Raw genomic sequence first — 16880 nt, forward strand, 5'->3', positions numbered from 1 at the left:
GGAGGACTCTTTCTGGTCCCAGATCATAGCTTCCTAATTGCCCTTGTCAGTGATGCAGTCAGCTGATAAATTCATGGTGTAATGATGATGTCCGAGAATCACTCTGAAGTAGTATTGTTCTCTTGAATGCAAATTGGATGAATCTACAGATGCTGTCTTCTAATTCTTAGCCCTTAGCCAAAGTGAATGGAAAGGTACTCATATTTACACATACAAACTTCCTGTTTTGCAGTCCACTAACAGGATGTATTATGAGGGAAGAAGTTTTCCAGCTGAACTGGATTTCCATCTGGAGCCAGCTCAAGCCAGTAGGCAAAGCACGCTGCAGGCTGCGGGGTGTGGTCTGGTGCCTACTTTTCCAGTGCCAGGGAAATGGGAATTGATTATTCCCGTTTGAACAGCTAATCTCTGCTTCCCACTTGCAATGCTCTTTGCTCTGTGTTACAGGAACGGCAAAGGTATAGCTGGGTGGGTGGTGGGTTCCTCCCCCAGCAGCTCCTGAAGGAAAACAAAGTGCTGCTCTTCCTTCTTGCCCTGCCTTTTCTATTTTCTGCTACAGACGCAGGCTCACCCTTAGGCCCCCACCCCAGCACTGGGGCGTGCGGATGCACGAACGGCTGTTGGGCCCTGATAGGAGATTAGCTGAAGACAGGGGTCCTGTACTGCAAGGGAGGGAGAGCTGACTCAGAAACAGAACTTGAATTTTGCAGTATTAAAAAATACATTATTTAAGCTCAACTAATTTTTTATTTTGTCCTGTGTTTGACTAACTGCCGAGGAAGAGGGATGCATTGGAAACAGAAGAGGTACTTCAGAAGTCTGTAAAACCTGCAGATATAGGTAAGTCCACATATGTATGAATACACTGTCACTATTTATGTAATACTTTATGCAATACATGCACAACATTGACACCTACTTTTCAGTATTACAGTGCTCAACCATTTTGTTTATGCTCAGGAAACAAGCTAGGATTTCCCTTCCTGTATATATCTCTGGCATTGTATAGTCACTGCGCTATGCCTTGTTGCTCTGAAGGCATGTTTGGCATAGAATAAGGTTTGGTTTCTCTGCATGGAAATGGGGGCCAGTGGTGATGTCTTCATGCTATAATGGTGAGTCAGAACGGGGGTCTTAACTAGCTCCGAGCTAATATGTCTGTGCAGCGTTTTGGTATTCAAATGATGGGTCCAGTCATGTAGACATATCTTGTTGCTTGTGGTCAGCCCTCTTGACACTGTGTAAGAACAGGAAATTCTGGGGAGCTTCAGGTATGGTTAAGATAGACAGAAGAAAAATATATAGTCTAGTGATTACACCACAAGAGCAGACATGACCACAGATGCCCAATGTTACCTTAAGCAAAGTCCACTTGGTGTCGGGCTGCTTCTTCAGAGCCCTATCAGAACTATCCTACTGCAGTTGGGAGGATCAGTATTCGATACGGCAAGAGGTAGAAGGGTGTTGATGAACCTAGACGACAGAAATTATGTAAGCCAAGGTACTGTTGCAGATCTTTCTTCTAGTTTATCCTCTGTACTATGGCTTCTTATTTTTGAAGACACAGAGAATTTCTAGTTCATGCAAGTTAAGTTGGTGAGACTTTTGCAACAACATTAAACTTACGGATATGCTTTTAGGATTCTTAGAATGTTTTTCCTTAGGACAGAAAAAAACCCACCTGCATTCTTCTCACTTTTCCTTGTTCTGTTATGGTTGAACTATCTTATTCTAAGTGTACAAAAAAAATACTGCCTCTTATTCAGAGCTCTTGTGATCGCTTCCATTGCCTGGGATGTATCTTTGAACTTTTTTCCCTTTTTAGAAATTAGAGTGTTTACTCATTGCTGCTTAATGTATTAAATGAGTGAGAATCAATTTGATGCTCATCTTTAAGGTTTCATTTTTTGTACTGAGTATGGTATGTGATCTTCAGTTCTAAGAGCCACAGTCTTCTTTCAGTGTGAAGAGTTCCTGGAACTTAATTCTCCACTGGAAAGAAAAATATACTTCTATTGAGACACACTGCAGGCTTTTTTCTTAAGATAAGCACTGATAGCCACTCTGTTGTGAACAAAGTGAATGTGAAGCTAAAAAACAGCTGGCATTATCTCTGGCTTTGCCATTCCAAAGCTATTCACATTCATGCACATGAAATGATGCCATTAGCTACTCTTGTTGCGTTACAATGACTGTCTCTGGTGGCTGTGACTCTGAGGTATGTTTATGAAGGTTGTTTATACCTCAGCCAATTATGAGGGGGTGAATGACTCAGGGACAAAAGTTGTCTTGCCGGTGAAATGAGTCTTCAGCTGACACCTTCTCGGCTGTTCTAGCACAGACTTACTCAGGAAAGCACTTCCATGAGAGACACTTCTTCCTGGGGACAAGTTCATGAAGATATGTGTTGCAGGGCTGTGCACTCCATTCGCTGACACCTCCTCTCATGCATTTCCTTTAAACCTCTTGCAGAACAGCTTCTTTGGAAAAGCTGATCACGTCTACAGGAGCAATGACCGTGTAACTGAATGGCAAGTCAGCATCCTCGCATCTTAGAACAATAGTATAGTAATGAGTAAGTCCAAAAATGGAATAAGTGACAAAATTTATTATAATTCAGCTGTGAATTTTCTGTTGGTCCTAAACTGAAGTGTTCTGATTTGCACTAGCTCAGTACGTTATGCCAGTTGCTAGCTAGTCAAGAAAAAAACCCAACAACAGAATAGATGGTCTTCTTTGAAGAAACTTAGAGTTGCACAGACAGGTAGGGGAAACAAATGGAAATACTACCACAGTTTTGAGCAATAGAGGAGACTGGGCTTTTCAGCACACTGAGAGTCTGGCTGTTGTCAAATGGGTTTACAGGAATCATACTGAAACAAGGCCTTTTTGTACCAGTTTTTGTGTTAAATGGGAAATTTGAAGGACGCTAAGGTAACTCAGAAGAGTTCTTCCCACACATGGGGAAAAAGCTTAAAGATGTGTAGTTTTAAACATTAAAATTGGACAATGGATGCAGTTGCATATAGTGGGCCAAATGTTTCTGTATCACAAGAGAAAGGGTTGAGACAGGAATAGGCTGTGAAGGTGGTAGGAATTCAGGCAACAGTATTGGTACAATGAGATGTAGCAGGAGCTGAGTTAATGAACAGGTTATGTGGCCAAAAGCAATAGAACAGAAGAGTCAACCCGGCGTTAACATGGTGAATGGTTATGGCAGGGAAAGGCTGTGTCTGGGAAGCAACGGTGGGGCAAAAGGATGTGCGGATGGGAAAGTCACTGTACGAGGAGTCTGTGGCTTATAAGCACATTTCTCTGAGGCCCTGGGGAGAGGCTAGCCAAAGGGGACACTGGGCCCACTGTGCCTTCTTATCTCAGTAAATCCTCCTATGTATTACGGTCACTGCCAGCCTAAAACATGAAATACCAACCGATTCCTATAGCAATGCATTTAGCAGCAAGTCTTGTGAATGTAGTATTTCAGACCCATTGATTTTTTAATTAATTAGTCGCATGTCTGTTGACAAAGTGGAATCCAGAATTCTGCATTGGGTGCCTAGATTTGCTACACAGTATGTGGGAAAATTAATAACTTCAGAATGGGATCTGTTCCTGTAAATGCATGAAACACATGTCCACGTCAGCGTATCTTATAGAGATGTAGGTAACAAGGGACACGCTAAGGATGTAAACAACCATTCCAGGGCCCTTCTCTGGAACGTGGACAGATAGCTCTAATTGCTTTTGAGCTGCAGTGCTGTGCTTCTGTGAAGGTGGTAGGTAATTAACTGCGGCTGTTCTTTCAGAGAACTGAACGAGGCTCACCTATTTATGACTGCTGCTCTTAAGCAGTCAGATGGTAGTTAGACTGGGGCTTAGACTGGGAGTAGTTAGACTTGGGAGTTGGACTAGAGGATCATTAAAGGTCCCTTCCATCCCAAACCATTCTATGATTCTATGACTGCAAGGCCAGCAAGGCCATTAAGTAGAAGATCTGAGATGAAACTCTTGAATTCTTCCCTGCAGAACAGCCCAGCTGCAGCAGAGGGCAGCCAAAGGAGTCTGCTGATTTTCGGGACTCTCTCTAAGGAAGTCAGACCTGTGAATCTTGAGCAAGGGAATCAAATCTGAGTGCCCCCAGTCCTGGGAGTAAAGGGTGTTGCACACTTTTTTAAAAGAGTGCAACCTTTTGTAGGTACCTGCGTCTTTTCTGGAGATGCTTTGAGAAGGTCTACCACATCTAGGTTTTTTTCATTTCCATGGAGGAATACCTTGGTTTTAATTATTACGGGTTAATTATTTGCAACCCTGCTAGATCTAACAGCACTGTCTGTCAAAACTGCTGGGGGACGTGGATGTCGTGGCACAGCAGCACAAATTTTGTTCACGCAGAGAATTTTAGGTCCCAAAGTTTGTGGCTTTAGAAAATGTAGACATCTTCAGGATTAGACACTAGCTGAGTGCGGGTGGGTAGGACTGCAGCTTTCAATTTCTGTGAGTGCTCTTCAGTTAAGTTACTTGCCCAAGGTCTCATAGGAAGACTGTGGAGGAAGGCAACAGCATCCAGGTTTTCCATATCCTCAGGTACTTTTCTAAACTGTAAACTGTGTATTTGTTCAGTATTTTTCATTGAGGATGCTTATTCACAGAAAAAACAAAGCATAACTGTGTTAATGGAATTTATCTGAAACGTTTGGAGTGTAAGCAGAGCCCAGTCAGCTGTTAACACCTCCTTAAAAATAGGAATAGCTAGGAAAAGCATTTTGTAATGGGGTGATACCAAGTTAAACTATCTAAAGCATTAAGTACTTTTAAAGTTTCCACTCAGAACAAAGGTGAGAGAGAAAGACTTTTCTTGAACTATTTTAGCGTGAGCCAAAAACTTCAGTGCCATTATTAAATTTTGAGTGGGTCATGGTGGGATTTTTTTTGTTTTTCTTTTTTTAGAAAAATACTTTAGAAAATAACCAAGTAATTACATTTCTCAGATCAAATCCCAAACTGATTGCACCTAAACATTTTTCTGTTTCGTGATCAGGCTGGGTTTTTCAGTACTGAGAAGCAGACTAATGTGGAAGTCGTTCAAGCTTATGCTTATCAAATGCATTTTGAGTTCCTCCTGAACATTTAATGCTTTATACAAACACTGATCAGAATTATCCAGGTCAAATAGGGTCCCCAAAAGGGTCTGAGCTGGAGAGCTGGTGTAAGTAGACCAGCTGCTGTACGTGTTTGGGATGCCAAGGGTATAACAGGGTTTTCTTCAGTCTCAGCCGGTCTGCGTGAAGGGAAGGGCTGACTTGGAGGCTGTGACTTAAGAGGCCTTCTCTCCTCAAGTAAGCAAAGGAATTGGCTTTTCAGCCCTGCAGCCTCCCTGGAGACAGCCCAAAGGTGGCAGTGGGACAGGACACTGGGGATCACAGGGATTAGCCACAAGGAGCAGCAGCAGACTGCAGGCATCTGGGTACTTAGCTGACTAGTATTAAGCCGAAGAAATAATTTTAATTTCTTGGGAAAACATTTCTATCTTTACCAGGAGCTGTGAACTTTCATGTTTTTAACCACCTCTATAAATACTGAAAACAGTGAGGGTTTTTTCCTTCGAGACATCTCGGTTTTTAAGAATGCTGTTGGTAGTCACAGACATCTCATTGCTACAACGGCTGCTGCCAGCAGCAGCACCAGTGTACATGGCATTCCTGCAGCCTAACTCGGCTGCTCTCGCCCTGCCGTACCCAGAACGAGTCACTGGGACTGGCAGAGCCTGCCTCCTTTCTGCCTACAGAAAAAAAGGCCAGTAGCAGTGTTTTGAACAGCCGCCGCAGGACTGATAACCGGGTTTCGTCCGAAGGCTTGATCTGCGGACGGCATCTGTGTGCCGTTTCCTGAAATGGAGTACTCTCTAACCAGACTCCTTTAAGAACTGGTAAAAAGGCAAAATAGTGGATTTTCTTGTGAAATCCGTATTTTAAAATGTCACCGACAGGCAGAGCTCCCTCTCTTTTTCAGGGGCTGCTAAATATGTCGAATTTATGCTCGTAGTGAGTGAGGCTACTAAAAACCATCACTAGGAGTGTTTACTAGCATCCACTACCGTATTTACCAACAGCAACCACCCAGCTGTATCAGAAATCCTGTATTTAACTCTCTCGAGGACAGGAAATAATTGACTCTTTTTCCCAAAGTCATCACGCAGCAACTATCGGCACAGTAGTTAAGTAATAACTACGGTGATGCGTTCCTGTTTATTGTAGAAACAAGGTACCCTCCCCCGCGGGGGGTGCTGGGAGCGAGGCCCTCAAGAGCCACCGGGTACCCCTAAAAACGAGCCTCGCCTTCCCCTTTGTCTCGCCACCCCAGGCCTTCGGGCGGGCACCGCCTCCCGCCACCACCCCTCCCCGAAGGCGAAGAATGGAAAAGAAGGAAAAACCCCACAAAAGCCGTGTTTTGACCGGTTTGTTTGGCGGGAGGGAAGGGGACGGCCCCTTCTCTCAGTGCCCGCCCGGCGCGGCCAGGCTGAGGGGCGGGGGAAGCGGAGCGCTCGCGCCGGCCGGCCGGCAGCGCATGCGCGGTGCAGGGCGGAAGGGGCCGGGGGCCACCGCCTCCCTCTCCCTCGCTGCCTCCCTCCCGGGTTGGGGCGCGCAGGCGCTGTGGTGGCGGCAGGGGCGAGCGGCGGCGGCGGCGGCGGCGGCGGCGCGGGGAGGTTTGCCGCGCTCTCGCTGTCCCTCTCCCTCCGTGCGCGCCGGGCTCGCCCTCCCGCCATGTTGTTGTGAGCCCCTCGCGGCCGAAGGGGGGGAGGGGAGGCAGGAAGGAGAGGTGCCGACAGGAGGAGGAGGAGGAGGAGGAGGAGGAGGAGGAGGGGGGCGGCGGGCGGGCAGGGGTGTCCCAGGGCCCGTTCCGGCTCCATCGCAGCGAGCAGCGCCGTCAGCCAGCCCGTGAGTATCCTCGGGGGCCGGGGCCGCGCTGGCTAGGCCGCGGGCGGGCGGAGCGGGCGGACGGGCCCCCCTTCCTCCAGCCCCCTTTTGTCTCCGGCCTCGGCTGCGCGCCGAGGGAGGGGAGGGGAGGGGGGGGGAAGAAAGAGGGCGGGAGGGGGCCATGTTGTGGCAGGTCACCGGGCGGCGCGGGGCCTGCTCGGCGGCCGCCCGCGCCTCGCCGCCTTTGTGTCCTCCCGGCTCGCCGGGGAGCGGCGCCGAGGTGGGGAGGGAGCGCCGTGAGGGGAGGCGGCGGCGGCGCCGTCGGTGTGAGGGGGGCGGCGGCGATGCTGGGAGGGGGGACAGGCATTGTGCTCTTGGCGAGCCGAGGGGGACGGGGACTTGGGGAGCAGCTTCCATGCCAGCGGGGTCTGGGGGGCGAAGCTGTTGCCTGAGAGAAGCCCGGGGGCCGGGCCTTCGGAGGCGGTCGGGGGTTCAGGTGGGGAGAGGTATCGGGGCGCGTACACGCGTGAGGGTGACTGGAGTTTGGGGCAGGCCCGTGGCGGCGGACACACAGCGCCGGGTGTCACAATAGGCTTTGGTGCGAAGTGCTGTGAGGCGCTGAGGGAGCGGGGGGACATGGGGGCGTCGTTCCGGCAACCCCACGGGCAGTTGCGTGCGTGCGGAATTTGGATAAAATGGGCTTTGTCTAAACGTACCTAAAGCGTGAAAACTTGTATTATTCTTTTTTAGTGCTCTTAGGGATAACGACTGCTTTCTGAGGGTGGAGCGAGAAGGCCAAATGCTTTCGGTAGTTGATACCACACAATGAAGCGTTAGGTTTTAATTTTTCTTCAAACGTGGCTGCGCAGACAACAATAACAAAAAGTTGAGAAAAATGCCAGCTGCCCTGAGTGGATCGTGCTCACAACTAACAGTTTGGTTTTTAATCTCCTTGGCAGTTATTGTGCAAAGATTTTTTTTTTTTTGGCATTGTTCTCTTTCGTGTATTTCATAACCTCAGACCCTTAATTCCTTGAGAGAAAATTAATATACTCGGGACGCTTTATATTATTCTGGCTTATTGTTTGAAGCAAGATGGCTTAACACCAAAATGTGTAGCATGTTTTATATGGGATGTGATAAAGAGGTTATATCAGCTGATTTGGGGATGCTTTTTTCTGAGTAACGTAGCTGTGTATGAGCTATATAGGTCATTGCAAATGAGAATTGGTAAAACTTATATCGCCTAATTGCTCATAGCTTATATGCTACATGTTAACAAAATACTTTCAGATTTATTTTAGTTTCTCTTTTACTGAAGTCTTTGTTGCATCTCAACTGAGAGATCAGGCCCTTTTAGTTACCATGAGTTAATGGTATAGCTCTTCAGGTATGTGGGATATGAATGCATTTGAAATATAATTACTACCTCGTGTTACCATTTTTACATAGAAAACATAGTATTTTGTTATATTTAGTCACATGTAGGTTTAAAACCAAATGTTAACAGCAGTCGTAGTTTTGTTGAGAAGCTGAGAGAATTATTGTCTACCTTTTTCTGCTCTACAACTCAATTTGTGTCAATGCGAATATAAATATGTTAGGTAGGAGGGAGAAGGAAACTCAAGTAAAAAGGGAAATTATAATTTAGTGGTGGTGTAGTTTGGGTTATATGTGTAGAAATGGCACTAAATCACCTGACCGTTTTGTGAAGTGTTCAGAGTGTTGAAAATTTGGAATTTGTCCCAGCAGAATGGTTAATAGGCAAATGCATGTGAGAAACTGCTTGATAATGCAGATTCTGCAGTTTATTATGTGGATATTGCATGTCAGAAAGTCCATTCAATGTTGTTTGAATAGCACTTTTTCTGCATTAATAGGGAATGGTGCTTTTTTCCTATAGTATCATTCTGTAGTACTTGATGGGTTTTTTTTCTATGTTAGGGATATAGTCAAAGTGCTGAGGCAATTGTAATCGTATCTGGTATCGTAATTGAGCTAATAGTGCGAGAAGCAGTTGGCTGAAAAAGTTGGACTCATCTGTTTTTTGATGAGAAGATACCTCTTATTATGGGAGTATATATTAAATCTAATGTAGGATTGTAGTGCACATTGAAAGCTTTCAATGTACGTGTTTTCCTCAAGATTTGCTCTCTGAAGCATTTCTTCGCAGTGCTCTCACTGGGCCAGATATTGCAGATGTTAAGAGGACATCAGCTTGTTGAATACTGTGAACTAGATCTGATTTTCAACAGCACTTTGTAGTTCACTTTTAGGTGTTTTTTCCCCCTTGATTTAATGATATGTGAGTGTGCATTGAATAATCAGCATATATAGGATTTTCTGAAAGCATTCTCCATGATAACTTCATCTTTTTTTTTCTTTGTACAGTGGTTTCTAAAACCCCAAAATGATTACACCAAGTTTTTATACACAGAGGCAAGTAACCCAGTAGATGGTTTGAATTCCTGCTTGTATGTCTTCATGCTTCTTTTTGAATGTGGAATTATATAAAAATTCACTGTCTGTTGCAGTAAAAAGAAACCTAAATTCTCTTGAATGTTGAATTTCTGTGTTGGGAATCTCCTATGAAACAAGCATTAATACATTGTATTTTCTTTTTAAAAAGTTTCTAATAGAAACTCTACAAAGGAAACAACATAAAACTGTAGAGTAGACATGCTTTATAAGTAATTCTTATTGTGTGTATTATATGTATAGGTATGTGAGAGAGAATTGTCAATCTTCTTTCTCTTCTCTTCAATAAATTTAGTTGAAAATGCTTACTTCATTTAATGTGAATTTTCCCCACCCATAACATAGCTGTTGTCTTGATTATTCCACACAGTGCAACCATTCCAGTGTTGTCACAAAGCCAGTGCCCAGGCTCTTGTCTCAGAAATGGGACAAGAAGTCTTTCGTTTAAAATCTTGTTTTCTCTTCCTGTAACAACAAATACCAGTTCTGTAGTGCTTCTAATAATGAAGTTGGAGGCACTTCACAGTCATGTAGTGGAAAAGAGTTTTAAATGACAGAACATGTAAACGTATTCAGTTCTAGCTGCTTGGGTGTAATTTCAAACAAGTTGTATAAAATTTATTTTATAGTAACGACTTGCATACTGAAACTTTATAGCAAGGTTTAGTTTGAATCCCACTCAGAATACCTGCTGTGGCTTTTAGAATAGCAAGCAAGAGCTTTTCAAGCTGGTATGTGAAATGTTTAGCTTACAAATAAAGACCAGATGTCATCTCTAGCAGTATCTTTAAAGATTATATTTCATTATTGGTTAACAGATTTTTTTTTTTAACATGGCTATGTAAGAGCAGTTGTAGACATGTAGAAGAAATATGTCTGAAGAGGTTATGAAGACCATCTTAGGAGTTGAGAAGGAAATGTAAAACTCTGAAATGTAGCAAAAGTATCTCTGTAATAATCCACATTTGACTTTTTTGCTAGCTGTTCTATATATGCATCTATTTCCACTACACTTTAGAGTAGTGATATGATCCTCTGTCCTCTGCTGGCTGTGCTAAATATCACATCTGCAGCCTTTCTAACAGGCAGATTTTTACAACATGTATTTGTGTACATTGGACTAAGTAATCTGGTATACATTTTTGTAATTTTGATTATTTACAATTTTAATTTTTCCATACAATTCTAAGGTGAGTTACCTCTTGCTTCATGAGTGCTATTGAGGTATTGGCAAAACTCTGTTACAAGTAATAGGTCTGGTTGTCTGTCTTTCCATTATAAAGCTCTTGGCATGTAAATCCTAATGAAAATAAGGGTTGTGTCAGACCTATGTTCATAACTTTGCTCTTAGATTTTGCCCATGTTATTTCGAGGAAGAATTTTGAGTGATGTATTGAAGTAGTTGTATACATTTTTAATTTGTGTGGCTGATCTGAAGTTTCATATAGAATTTATTCACAAATCTCTTCAAAGAGAAGGTGAATTTTTAAAAGCTGGGTTGGCGTGTTTGGTTCCGTAAGTCTTTACATGTGCATATTGATTAAATACAAAGCTAGACTTGCTAGAGATGACTTTGTGTAGTTGAGCTAAAAATAAAGAGTCTGTCTGCTTTGACTCATATTTTTCAAGTGTCTTGCTGTTTATCTCCATTATTATATATATTGCTTAAACTCATTATGATATGTATTGCTTAAACTTCAGTTCTGGGCATACTACAATGATGAGTTAGTCATGTAGTTTGAAGAAGTTGCAGAACTGATGTTAGTAGGGTATTTTGACAATAAGCAAATTATTTTTAATTTTTTTATTTTAATTTTTTTATTACTGTAACAGTAAAATACTGTAATATTACTGTAATAAAACAGTAAAATACTGTAATACAACAGTAAAATTATTGTAATAGTAATAATAAGACAATGTAGATTTAGATTTTGTGTTACTCACAAAACCAAGATTGTTCAAGATGATAAAAAAATCCTCCTACCATGTATCTATATATAATATATCTCCCTGAAGACTGGACATTCAGTAGTCAATAAGGCTAGAGTAAAAATGTAGAATTGTGTAAAGGGATTAGAGGACTGTGGTTTCTTTTGTCTACATCTTCAGATCTAAGTGTTCTATTCTGACTGAATATCTTTCCATATATGTCAGGTTTTATTGTTTGGACTTAACACTCTTGTTTAGCATGAAAAGTGAGATGTTTCTTGGACTTGAAAATTAGGGGTTTTTTTTCTCAAAAATACTTAGTTAAGATTGTAGGGGATATTTTGGGTTTTATATATGTAGTACTCTTGCCTTAAACAGTCTATTTACATACTAAAAGATTGATAATACATCAGTTACGGTAGATTAAGAATATGTGTGGAGATCATTAAGTGTATGTGTTCAGGGGCACGTATTTTTTCCTGCAGAAGATTTTGTCAATATCGGAGAGAGATTTTTGCTGTTGTCATTTATACTTGTTTCAAGCCAAGACTTAAATGCTTCAAAAATGAGTTGGCAAACTTCATTTTAATCTGAGCCTGAAATCTTTATTTTGTGAAAAACCCAAAATGTACTATCGTGTGGGTCAGAGAAGTTTAATGTCAATTACTGTGTTAGAATCTTGCATAGCTAAACAAATTTTAAAGAAAAACTGAGGCTGGTGTGTAAGAATGAGATGTAGTTCAGGTAGAGAAGTTAGTTTTCTGTGCTACTTCATTACATAGTCTACAAATGTATAAAATCAGACATAGCAGTATGACAGAATTAGTGGTTTTACGCGTCATGCTGAGTAATAATGTAAAAAACTGCTGCCATTATGACTGAAAATTGTATTTTGATTGTTTTTAGCAGGGAAGTATGGGGGCAAGCATTTATAATATATGGAACGCTACTATATTAATATATTGTCTTGTAAAAAAATATCTGTGCTACCTTATTTGTTTATCTTAGAGGCCTAGTTTGGTAATGGTATTTAAAATTTAAAGTTTAAATCAATAAACATTTTGGCAATGAATACTGTTCTTGTATAGCTTGGACTTTTAAAATCCTAATTATAAGAACTACATATTTAAAGATATGTGGAAAAGCCTTTTATGGTATCAAGACTTTTTCTTTTTAGGTTTCTACATGTAATGAGCATTCCATGTGTTCTCCTAGGCATGAATGAAGTGGCCTGGCAGGAGACCAGAGAAATGATGTATGCAGACATGGGTCAGAAAGCCAGTAGGGTTGGAGTAGGGGTTGCCCCAGCTGGAACAGTAGTTGGAGCAACATCAGGGCCCAGTTCAGGTGGAAACACTCCTCACTCACACCATCCCTGAAGCTGCAGTATCAGGTGTTTCCAGTGTCCAGGTACCCCTCAGTGGATGTTCTCAGGATGATGCCACAGTTGGGTATTTCTTCCAGAGGCAGGCTGGTGAGCAGTTGAGTGGCTACTCCAGCAAACACCACTGGCCCACAGGAGATAGCATTCATATAGATTGTTGGGTAGGTTGGTTGATTGTTTTTCATTGAAACAGTTCTTGTGTTTTGTGTTGAATCCACATCTTTAAGAAAGATATGTGTGAGTTAAGCTAGTTTTTCAAAGCCTGTAGTAACCCAAACTCTAAAACTTCCAGTTGACTTTGTTAAAGCAGTTATACATAAAACTGCATAAAATAATTTTTAAATGTTCAGTTTGAACCATTAATTTAACTGCACTTCATATTTCTGTGAGTACCTATTTTTTTATCAGAGTACCATCAAATCATTAGGTTTGCATTTATGCAAAACAATTGGTTTAATTTGAAAAGAGACTAGCTTCTGATAGGCTTTATGAGAAGTAATATGGATTTTGCATGCAATCTTACATGTTACACTTGCAAGTAAAAAAAAATTTCTTCTGGCAAAATAGAAGTAGTAGAATTAAGTGTAGATCAAAACTTAACCTTCTCCTTTTGCAGATAGTAACCAAGAAGAAAAAAAATCCAGTTTTAAGCTTTTACCCCCAAATGTTTAATTGATACAGCTTCCTAATTTTTCTTCAGAAACATCATTCTGAGTTTCAGATAGGAATGTTCCCCCCCCATGAGTCTTGTAGTGTGCCACACTTAAGTCCATGAGGAACTTTTTGCACCTTCCTAAGTGCGAGGACTTATGGAGTATTTTCAAAAAATGTAGTACATATAGGAATATGTGAATATTCCTAATAGGCAAATGTGTATAAACAAAATTTGCTGACCTTAAAAGCAGGAATATCTATTGCATCTGGTTTTTTTCTTCATATGTTTTTTCTCATTCTTTAATTTCTTTTGGCATTTTTTTCTCATTTCACTTTTACTTTTTTTCTTCCTCTTACTCTGGTCTACATAGCAAAATAAAAAATCTTTTCCCCTGACATCCTGCTTCATGCTGTATCACATTCTGTATTACTCTTGTACAGAAACTGTAAAGCAGTTCTGTAAATACAAAATTCTACAATATTCTACTTGTCCACTTGAACACACTTCCTGAGTATGAAAATGTTGGGTTTTTCCTTGCCAGTGTTCAGTCTGTTATACAGGCAACTGTGCCAATTTTCACTAGAATTTCACAAGGCTGATATGTTGTATAGATAAAATTATTCACTGATAAGTAAATGCTGAGTAACAGTTGCATCTCTCTTCTGCCACCTGCTTTCCATCCCCAGTGGGAATCAGGGCTATGTCTTAATCAGCAGCTTTGTTTAATCATCAGTTAGGTCCATCAGAATATTTCTGCATTCCTCCAGCAGGTAAATGTCATGAACCCTATGACAGTTTTCTGGTAACTTGAATGGGGGATGCAGGAGAAATACTCTTTATTTTTTAAAGTGCTACCATGGTTTTACGCATTATGAAGATTTAGTGAAGGGGCAACTACTCTTACTGTGCTATGTATTGTTACCCATGTGAAAACAGTGTTTTCCAACTTACTGTAATCAGTACTGCCTTTATGTTCTGCTATTTTTCACTCTTCCCATTCTTGCTTAGTAATATGAACTAAGAGAAATCAAGTACAGGTCAGGAGACTTCTCCATTTTGGTTTCTTTGATTTGAGTGTTCTCTGTGTACCAGTGTTTTTGGGGATTTTGTTAAGACAAGTTACTGTTTTGTGTTGGTTTTTTTTTTTTTAAGAACAGATGACTCGGGTTAGAAGTACTAAAGAAATGGATTTTCTAAAATCTAAATTTATGCAAACTGTGGAAGGAGTTCAGTTGCAATTGTGTTCTGTGAGTATTTGGTAGACAGAATCATCTGTGTAGATGAATATATGAAAGATAGAATTTTTTATGCATTTAGAGAAAAAAAGGAAAGAAAATTAATAGAAGCAAGTATAGTAGATAAATATCACAGAATGGTTGAGGTTGGAAGGATTCTCTGGAGGTCATCTGGTCCAACCCCACTGCTCAAGCAGGACCATGTAGAGCCAGTTGCCCAGGTTGTTATATAGATATATAAAAGAAGTAGAAATGAGGATACTGAAATCTTTGATTCAACACATGTTATCTAAGCATATCTTAAAACTGTGGATTTTACATAAATTTTAGCATGTCATAGTGCAGTCAAAGAATGTAAGACAATGCCAAAGTAATAAAAAAGCATTTTAGATAAATAGAGCAAGACTGAACCATATTTTTGTGAAGACAGTGGAGCTCTAGCCCCAATGATTCAATAGGAACTTAAAATGTATAGAAAGTGAAATACAAAAATGGAAAATTGTAAATTCAGCAGGGATTTTTCGAGTGAAAATAATCACAAAAAGTAACAACTTTCCATATATTGAAAATAAGGATTGCTTAAATCATCTTGTGAAACCCTACTAGTCTTCTGACAGGAAACTTGCATGAGCCTGAAGCCTTAACAGGTGGATTCATGTAAATACAGAACATGGAAGAACCTTGTATTCTCTTCTGTACCAGAAGATACCTGATACTTTTGACTGGTACATAGAAGGGAGTTGAAAGAGGAGTTGTTGTGAGCAATTTGTTTTTAAGAGGAACAGATAAAGTTGGCTGTAATCACTGATGGAGTTTGAAGAATCTTCAAATTAGTTGAAGTGCTAAAGAAGTTGAGTAACAGTCAGAAAAAGAAGTTAATGAATATACTTGATTGATTCCAAGAAATGAATTCCTGGGAAGACGAGGGCAACATTATCTTGGTCTTCTGAAAGGCATCTGAAATGTCTTCAAAAGAAGTGAACATCTTATTAAGCATAAGGCAAGACAATGTCTTTAGTAAAGATAATTATTTGTCTAGTAGGATGTTTAATTTTTACTCTGCATAAAAGACTGAAGAATGGCTTTTCAGTGTCGCTCATAAGGGATTATTGAGAAATTAACTATGGGAATTATCAGTGATGTGGCAATATTTGGAAGGCAGTTCATGCTGTTAGTAACATCCTTTAACTTTTGGTCAGCCCTGAAGTGGTCAGGCAGTTGGACTAGAAGGTCCCTTCTAACTGAAATGTTCTATTCTGTGTTAATACACAGTAGCATTAGAGGCCATTGATAGCACAGGGAAAGATCAAGTGGGTTGTCCTGGAGTTCCGTGGTAGTACTGAGGCTTAATGTATGCTGATTTGGAAATTATCAAGAATGCAATGGAAAAATTTCAGGTGCCACACACATTTAAGAGAAGAGCAGGAAGTTCAAACACACCACACTTGAATGGAATTCAACACTTAGTTGAGATGGAAAAATCTTTTTGATAAGTGTACGCTTGACACATTGGTGTCTAAATTTAACTAGCCACTCTGACTCAAAACTAGTATCACTGGCTCATAGAACACTTCAGAATAAGAGGCACAGAAATGTGTGATATTGTTAACATTTGCATTCTGTCTGTGTACTTCTTAAGGTTGCTTCAGCTGTAGCAACAGAAATTAGTGATGGACAGCAGTTACTCATATGGCAGAAACTTTGGAAAGTTGAACTAGTTTGCTGGCAGAGGGGGAGGCTATACAGAATAATTGGCAGCATAAGGGAGGGCAGAGGCTAGAGGAGCACTCATTTGCATGAGAGATAACCAAAAATCTTTGGACACTCATCTGAAAGGTAATGCATGCGCAGTTCTTCAACACAAGATGTCAAAGCCAAAAGTGCAGTCTGATTCAGGAGACTGCCATTGTCACCCTTCATATTAAAACAGCAGTGAGCATCTAGTCACTGACTTGACAGGATTAAGTATAAACTTCTTAATACAGAAATAACCATCCCTGGTCTCATTCGTCTTCCTTCAAAATATTTAACGTTGGAAAGAGTTACAAAGGATAATGAACTAAGTATAAAAATTATCTCACTTGGGTTTTTGACTTTTTTCCTCCCCTCGAGACCAAAAAAGCACTTGAGGCTGTTTCCTCACCACAGCATCTAAGGAAGACCACTGTCCACTGTGGCATCATCCTTTTGTTAACATCCCCATGAGGCTGCAGATAGGTTAGTGATCTGTTTGTCATTAATTCACATCACTTCTGTAATGAAGAATTGTCTAGGATACAAAGGCT

At 41.0% G+C, this 16880-nt stretch overlaps 1 protein-coding gene across 9 annotated transcripts in view; it reads left to right on the forward strand.

The window, feature by feature from the left end:
- The first annotated feature begins 693 nt into the window (after positions 1-693).
- The window catches only part of PUM2 (pumilio RNA binding family member 2), a 77498-nt gene continuing 61311 nt past the window's right edge, over positions 694-16880 (forward strand). For 5 of the 9 annotated variants that reach the window (XM_072858496.1, XM_072858500.1, XM_072858504.1 and 2 more), the window contains exon 1: positions 6612-6935. The gene's annotated coding sequence lies outside the window, so the exon portion shown is untranslated. Of the gene's footprint in view, positions 841-6610; positions 6936-7106; positions 7195-16880 lie in introns of those variants that run through there. The other 4 variants (XM_072858499.1, XM_072858503.1, XM_072858497.1 and 1 more) reach the window with 3 other exon arrangements.

The sequence above is a fragment of the Ciconia boyciana genome, chromosome 3 (assembly GCF_034638445.1).
Source record: "Ciconia boyciana chromosome 3, ASM3463844v1, whole genome shotgun sequence".
Classification (NCBI taxonomy): domain Eukaryota; kingdom Metazoa; phylum Chordata; class Aves; order Ciconiiformes; family Ciconiidae; genus Ciconia; species Ciconia boyciana.